Here is an 8,517-nt window from a genome sequence, read left to right as displayed (position 1 = left end):
GTTTCTTGGTTAAGACAGCCTTCTGAGAGTGATTATTTTGAAGTTTTTCTCTATGAGAAAATCTTTAATACTTCCATTTGAGTAAAAGAAATCAAACTACAGGGTACTTCAAGTTAAAGTGAACAAAAAAAGTACAAGAACTTTATGAAATCAGTTATAAAATATTTTGAAGGACATGGAAGATCCAAATAGATAGAGAAATGGACCAGGTTTTATGACTGCAGAGAGCAATAGCAAAGAGTTATAAATTCTACAGACATTGATCTCTAGATATAATGCAATTCCAATAAAAATTCCAAAAATTTCTTGTGGAATGTCACAAGTTATTCCTAAAATTTACATAAAAGAATAAAAGAACCAAGAATAGCTACAATATTTCTGAAAAATTTAAGAAAAAGGAATTAATTATTGGATGTAGGAAATTATCATGCAGGTATTTAAAACACAGGGGGCTCAGTGGATTGAGCACTGGCCTGTGAACCAAAGGGTTGCTGGTCCTATTCTCAGTCAGGGCACAAGCCTGGGTTGTGGGCCAGGCCCCCAGTAGGGGGTGCACGAGAGGCAACCACACATTGATGTCTCTCTCCCTCTCTTTCTCCCTCCCTTCCCCTCTCTCTAAAAATAAATAAAATCTTTTTAAAAATCCACAGTGGTATTGAATCAAAATAAACAAATGGAATAGAAATTGAATACATGTTTATATGAGAACTTGAGATAAGATAGTGGAAGTATTACAAATTAGTTAAGAAATGATATTATATGTAAAAAAATGAAATTAGATTCCTGCCTCATATCACATACAAACAAAGAAACAAAAACAATAGAAATATAGTAATTTTGAGATAGGGAAGGATAGTAGCAATGGAAGAAACCACAGAGGAAAACATCGATAGATTTGTTTATAAAAATTAAAAAACTTCTAATATCAAAAAATTGAAAATATAAGCATAATATTGAAATAGAAAGTATTAAAATTATTTGTATCTAAAGAACTTTTAAATCAATGAAATAAACATCAACATTTTGATAAAAGAAAAAGACTAGCACAGAAGAATTAGAAATTAACAAATAAAGGAATATATTATTTAAATAGCAATCAAATTTATGCAAATTAAAATGAGATACTATTTTTTACCTACAAAAAAATCCCTATATTTTCAATACTCATGTATTCAATACTATGTTGCACAGGAGCCATGCCGATGTCTGCATCTTTCCAATTTTCATATACATGCTGCCGACAAAAGCACTGTGAACTTTCGATTCAGCTCACTTGGTACAAAACTCTTCTTTTCAGTGAAAGGACAACAGATCCTGTTCAGGCTGTTTTGGGTTTGAGTAGTGAAGGAGGCTATATAGCTAACTCAGCCAGTAGGCTTAGTAGGTTATTGAAATGTCAGAAGAGAGGCTAGCACCCTGGCCTGCTTGCCACTGTTTACAATTGGACTTTGATCCTTCAAAAGCTGTTTTTAATTATTATGATGCTGCAGAAGCATTCTGACAGGTTTTGAAGAGCCAGTGAGTGTAGGTACAAGATAATTTGGGGGAGGTGACAGTTTTTATCTTCAGGGTTTTTTTTTAAAATGTATTTATTGATTATGTTATTACAGTTGTCCCATTTCCCACCCCTCTCACTCCACTCCATCCTGCCCACCCCCTCCCTCCCACATTCCCCCCCTATAGTTCATGTCCATGGGTCATACTTATAAGTTCTTTGGCTTGTACATTTCCTACACTATTCTTACCCTCCCCCTGTCTATTTTCCACCTATCATCTATGCTACTTATTCTCTGTACCTTTCCCCCCCTCCCCACCTCCGACTCCCCTATTGACAACCCTCCATGTGATCTCCACCTCTATGGTTCTGTTCCTGTTCTAGTTGTTTGCCTAGTTTGCTCTTGTTTTTGTTTTAGGTGTGGTTGTTAATAACTGTGAGTTTGCTGTCATTTTTACTGTTCATAGTTCTTATCTTCTTTTTCTTTTTTTTCTTTTTTAAAAATATATTTATTGATTATGCTATTACAGTTGTCCCATTTCCCCCCCCCACTCCACTCCATCCTGCCCACCCCCCTCCCTCCCACATTCCCCCCCCATAGTTCATGTCCATGGGTCATACTTATAAGTTCTTTGGCTTCTACATTTCCTACACTATTTTTACCCTCCCCCTGTCTATTTTCCACCTATCATCTATGCTACTTATTCTCTGTACCTTTGCCCCCCTCTCCCCCTCCCACTCCCTTATTGACAACCCTCATGTTCTAGTTGTTTGCCTAGTTTGCTCTCGTTTTTGTTTTATGTGTGGCCGTTAATAACTGTGAGTTTGCTGTCATTTTTACTGTTCCTATTTTTGATCTTCTTTTTCTTAGGTAACTCCCTTTAACATTTCATGTAATAAGGGCTTGGTGATGATGAGCTTCTTTAACTTGACCTTCTCTGAGAAGCACTTTATCTTCCCTTCCATTCTAAATGATAGCTTTGCTGGATAGAGTAATCTTGGATGTAGGTCCTTGCGTTTAATCTTGGGTAATGTAATTATGATGTGCCTTGCTGTGTTCCCCCTTGGGTCCAGCTTCTTTGGGACTCTCTGAGCTTCCTGGACTTCCCGGAAGTCTATTTCCTTTGCCAGACTGGGGAAGTTCTCCATTATTTGTTCAAATAAGTTTTCAATTTTTTGTTCTTCTTCTTCTCCTTCTGGCACCCCTATAATTCGGATGTTGGAACGTTTCAAGATATCCTGGAGGTTCCTAAGCCTCTCCTCATTTTTCCGAATTCTTGTTTCTTCATTCTTTTCTGGTTGGATGTTTCTTTCTTCCTTCTGGTCCACACCATTGATTTGAGTCCCAGTTTCCTTCGCATCACTATTGGTTCCCTGTACATTTTCCTTTGTTTCTCTTAGCATAGGCTTCATTTTTTCATCTGGTTCTCGAACAGATTCAACCAAGTCTGTGAGCATATTGATAACCAGTGCTTTGAACTGTGCATCCGATAGGTTGGCTATCTCTTCCTCGCTTAGTTGTATTTTTTCTGGAGCTTTGAAGTGTTCTGTCATTTGGGCCATTTTTTTTTTTGTCTTGGATCTTCTGTTACTTTAAGGGGCAGAGCCTTAGGTGTTCACTGGGGCGGGGTAATGCTGGTGGCTGCACTGTGACGCTGTACGTGGGGGAGGGGCCCAGTGGGAGCAATGGTGCCCGCCTCACTCTCCTCTGGATTTCAATCTTTCACTCTGCTACCCACAATCAAACTGGGCCCCTCTGGTGCTGGTTCCCGAGTAAGTGGGCCTGTGCACACTCTAGGCCCCTGTGGGTCTCTCCAACAACCTCTCCTGTGAGGCTGGGAGTCTCTCCTGCTGCCGCCCCAACCCCCAGGGGCGCTTTCAATCAGAGGTTTGAGGCTTTATTTCCCCGAGCTGGAGCCCTGGGTTGCATGGTCTGCTTCGCTGCCCGCTGTTCATCAGGTTTATCTGTGGGCGAATGTGGTGCCGCAGGGTGCTACCCGCCACTCTGCCTGCCCCACTCTCCGCCACTCTGAGTCTGGCCCTCTGGGTTTATCTGTGCAAATGTGGGGCCGCAGGGTCTGCTAGTGCTCAGACTGCCTGCACCATTTTTCCCACACTCCGCCATTCTCAGTCCCGCCACAGCCACGCGAGTCCTCTCCACCCCTGTTCCCGTCTCTGCCCCTCCTACCAGTCTGGATGTGTTTATTTTCTATTTCCTTGGTGTCAGTCCCCCTTGCTGTTCAATTCTCTGTCAGTTCTGGTTGTGCGAGGAGGCGCAGTGTGTCTACCTACACCGCCATCTTGGTTCATCTTCTTTTTCTTAGGTGACTCCCTTTAACATTTCATATAATAAGGGCTTGGTGATGATGAACTTCTTTAACTTGACCTTATCTGAGAAGCACTTTATCTGCCCTTCCATTCTAAATGATAGCTTTGCTGGATACAGTAATCTTGGATGTAGGTACTTGCCTTTCATGACTTGGAATACTTCTTGCCAGCCCCTTCTTGCCTGTAAGGTCTCTTTTAAGAAATCAGCTGACAGTCTTATGGGAACTCCTTTGTAGGTAAGTGTGTCCTTTTCTCTTACTGCTTCTAAGGTTCTCTCCTTCTGTTTCATCTTGGGTAGTGTAATGATGATGTGCTTTAGTGTGTTCCTCCTTGGGTCCAGCTTCTTTGGGACTCTCTGAGCTTCCTCGACTTTCTGGAAGTCTATTTCCTTTGCCAGACTGGGGAAGTTCTCCTTCATTATTTGTTCAAATAAGTTTTCAATTTTTTGTTCTTCCTCTTCTCCTTCTGGCACCCCTATAATTTGGATGGTGGAACGTTTCGAGATGTCCTGGAGGTTCCTAAGCCTCTCCTCATTTTTCCGAATTCTTGTTTCTTCATTCTTTTCTGGTTGGATGTTTCTTTCTTTCTTCTGGTCCACACCATTGATTTGAGTCCCAGTTTCCTTCGCATCACTATTGGTTCCCTGTACATTTTCCTTTGTTTCTCTTAGCATAGGCTTCATTTTTTCATCTGGTTTTCGAACAAATTCAACCAATTCTGTGAGTGTCTTGATAACCAGTGTTTTGAACTGTGCATCCGATAGGTTGGCTATCTCTTCCTCGCTTAGTTGTATTTTTTCTGGAGCTTTGAAGTGTTCTGTCATTTGGGCCATTTTTTTTTTTTGTCTTGGCACGTCTGTTACTTAAAGGGGCAGAGCCTTAGGTGTTCCCCGGTGTGGGGTAACGCTGGTCGCTGCTCTGTGATGCTGTATGTGGGGGAGGGGCCAAGAGGGAGCAATGGCGGCCGCTCCCCTCTCCACCGGACTTCGGTCTTTCACTCTGCTACCCACAATCAAACTGGGCCCCTCTGGTGCTGGTTCCCGAGTGGGTGAGCTTGTGCACACTCTAGGCCCCTGTGGGTCTGTCCAACGACCTCTCCTGTGAGGCTGGGAGTCTCTCCTGCTGCCGCCCCAACCCCCACGGGCGTTTTCAATCAGAGGTTTGAGGCTTTATTTCCCCGAGCTGGAGCCCTGGGTTGCATGGTCTGCTTTGCTCCCCGCCGTTTGTCCGGTTTATCTGTGCGGGAATGTGGGGCCGCAGGGTGCTATCCGCTGCTCTGCCTGCCCCGTTCTCCGCCACTCTGAGCCTGGCCCTCTCGGTTTATCTGTGTGCAAATGTGGGGCCACAGGGTCTGCTAGTGGTCAGACTGCCTGTCCCCTTCGTCCCACACTCCGCCAGTCTGGGTCCCGCCATGGCAACGCGAGTTCTCTCCACCCTGGCTGCCCATCTCCGCCCCTCCTACCGGTCTGAATGAATGTTTATTTTTTATTTCCTTGGTGTCGGACTTCCTTGCCATTCGATTTTCCGTCAGTTCTGGTTGTGGGAGGAGGCGCTGTGTGTCTACCTACGCCGCCATCTTGGTTCTCTCATCTTCAGGGGTTTATGCGGTCTGAACCTGGGCTCTCCTAATATCTTTACTCTCACACCGTTTATCAGTACCAAAGTTTTGTGCACAGACCCCAATGTATGAATATTATTAATTAATCAATGATGGGTAAGTGCTACAGTACTAACTTATGAGGTATGTTATAAACACATAAAGTAAAATTAAATAAAGATAAATAAAAAGTAACTTGTAATTTTAAATATTATTAGTAATAATATCTTCAGGTATTTATTAGTGAGCATGCCGAGGCAATGCATAGGGTCCCATTTGTCCTTAAGGATAGTGTACATACAACCATATTCGAGATGTCTTCTTAGGTAATTTAGAGTTTTTGTTGTTGACTATTGACTAATCTCATTAGCATCGTCATTGCTTTTACTTCATGTGTGGCTTGCAGAGCCTGCATGAGATTAGGATCACCAGCTGACTCATTTTCTCCCCAGGCTTGCATCATGAATGTCCTCTACAATCGGGGTTCTCCACAGAAACTTTGTAAGACACTTGTTAATTGTTTCATAATAAGTGTTTTAAAAAGGAAATATGTCTGGGAGTGTGTGAGTTTGTCAGAAGTGTTAAACCTGTCACCTTTGCGCCCATCCGTCTGTTATTTGAGGGACAGAATTCTTTACCCTCAGTTCAGAGTATCTCAAACCCCGTTGTTATTTGATGCAGTTTTCTTGGGTAAGCAGGCCTGGCACTGTGTTTTGAATTTTGTTTTAAGAATGTAGAAATCAGGCTAGTGAGCACAAGAAGAGGACAAGTGGAAAGGTCTGTCTGAACATCTCTGCTTGACTGAGTTGGAGGACCTGGAACAAACCCAAACACATTGTCCCTCCCATTGTACACTGGGAGGAAAGATGGCAGAATTTGCATAATGCCAGTTTCAAGGGTTCTGAAACTGTTCTTATTGTTTGGGCTGAATAAGTGTCTAGAAGGAAGCTGGCTGTCCATCTTAAGAAGGAAGAATGCCAGGGCACCAGGACCAGGCTGGGGGAGCCTGGGAGTTGAACATCAGAGGCAAAGGCCTCCGTTGGTTGGTGGAAGGTGCTGCTGTGGGGCCATGGGGTGGTTCTCAGGACTTCTAGTAAACATACAGCAGCACAAAAGCGGTGCCAATCAACCCCATGAGGTGGAACTAGTGTGCCATGTCTGCAGTGAGTCCCACCTAGGGAGAGACTTGGGGATCCAGCTACCATTCTCCACTTCCCAGACCTCTGGTGGCCAAAGGCATGAATTTGCAAAAAGGCCAACTGGAGTATTTGCTACCCTAAGAGTTGATAAAAGCTGTTTTATTAGAACTCGCTAGTTTAGGCACAGGGAGAGTCCACCTTGACAAACAACCCACAGAGGTATGCTTCCTAGAACCTACTCTTGGGCACACCCACACCCACCCCAGATACACACGTCAGCACAAACCACAGAGGCATTTGTCAGGAACCCCTCCCCTCCTCTCACTGGCAGGCCTCTTTCAGCACCTCACCTGGAGATGACAGTCACATTCATGTTGCTTCCCCATTCCACCCAACTTCAGGGCTCAGGAGGTGAGACATTTGCATAGTGTTCCAGAATAATTATTTACCAACAGTATTTTCCTCCCCAGTTCTCACCCACTTAAGTGCACTGCAGGAAAGACTCTTTTGTGCATTGCTCTACTCTCGAGTTTTATAAAAAGAACTTCAAACCCAAGGAATGGCCGGTGAGTAGAAAACTATTCATATCAGCCTATCTTGACATCTGAGTTGACCCAGGTTCCTGTGCAATGATCCTTGCAAGGGAGAAAATTGCGTGGAAATCCTATACCTGGAGGCCCCGCCTTTGAGTCAGTTTAATAACTGCGCAATTATCCTTTGTTGAGGAAGCAGAATAGAATCAGTGGATTTCCCCATAGGGGCTGCCATGCTTCCTGGCTCTTAGGCTTGACTTAAGCAATAGTAGTCTCCAATCTTCCAGATTTCCTTCCTGCATGTTCTGATGCTGCCAGGTTGACATTTCCCCTCTTGGCTCAATTCTGTAGACCCGTGCAGAACTCAGGTGTGTGAGGGAAATGCCCAAGAGACTCTGCTCACTAGACAGAAATATCTCATGCATGCTCCTCAACTCAGGACTTTCTAGATCCTTTCTATTTTGCTGTATATTAACTTTTCTGGTCCTGAATGATTGAAATACAGAAATTGGAACAATATTTTCCATGCTTTATGAAGAGGTGGTATGGAGTAGGGGTTCCCAGCCACATGTCCTGGTGACACTTCCGCAACCTTAATTTCCTCACCTGTAGCATGGGGCCAACACACCTCCCAGGAATGTTTTGGCACAGGTTGTGATGTGTAGTAAGCACTTGTCAAGGTGGCTATTATTGTGTCTTTTATAGAATAGAAGCCTCTATTAAACATATTTTAAAATGAGTTGCATAAAAGGCATTATTAGTAATATGTACATCTAAAGAGATTTGTGGATCAAAATAGCAGTAGTTCCTTTATATATGAAAGTGATCTTAACAATTTGTTATTTGATTTCAGAAAGAAATGTTCTGTCTTGCTTTGTCAAACTGAAATCCTTGTGATATAAATGAAAAGACATGTATACGCAGTCATTTAAACATGATTAAAGAAGAACAATGGCATGCCTATAGTCATTGTTTTTTTACATTAGGACCAAAGCTAGAGATGCTTTGAAATATACACTTATTGCTTTTGTTAAATGAGCAAAAGTCAATATTGGAATAGAACATATAAAATCAAAGCCTAGAGTGAGGAGAATATTTCTTTGAAACATTTTGTTGAACTCCTGATTTTCATTACAGTATTTCCACAATTAGAAAAGGGGGGCATTTGGTATTTGAAAATGTCAAAAGGGCTATTCAAGCCATTACTGATGATCTATCTGTTCTAGGGGGTCTTTTAAAAAGGATTCAAAAAGTGTGCACCAGTTGAGTGATTATGTAAGAATCATGTCCAAGATCCTTTTCAGCTCTAAAATATGTCTATATTCCTCTGAGATAATAACTGGGACAAATGTAAGTATAACTTTCTAATAGTTTATTCCAGAAATATGAATCTTTATTACTTTTCAGTGCAAACCACTTCTTAACA

The sequence above is a fragment of the Desmodus rotundus genome, chromosome 3, assembly GCF_022682495.2.
Source record: "Desmodus rotundus isolate HL8 chromosome 3, HLdesRot8A.1, whole genome shotgun sequence".
Classification (NCBI taxonomy): domain Eukaryota; kingdom Metazoa; phylum Chordata; class Mammalia; order Chiroptera; family Phyllostomidae; genus Desmodus; species Desmodus rotundus.
The sequence above is the reverse complement of the archived record's forward strand: the minus strand, read 5'-3'. Positions refer to the sequence as shown.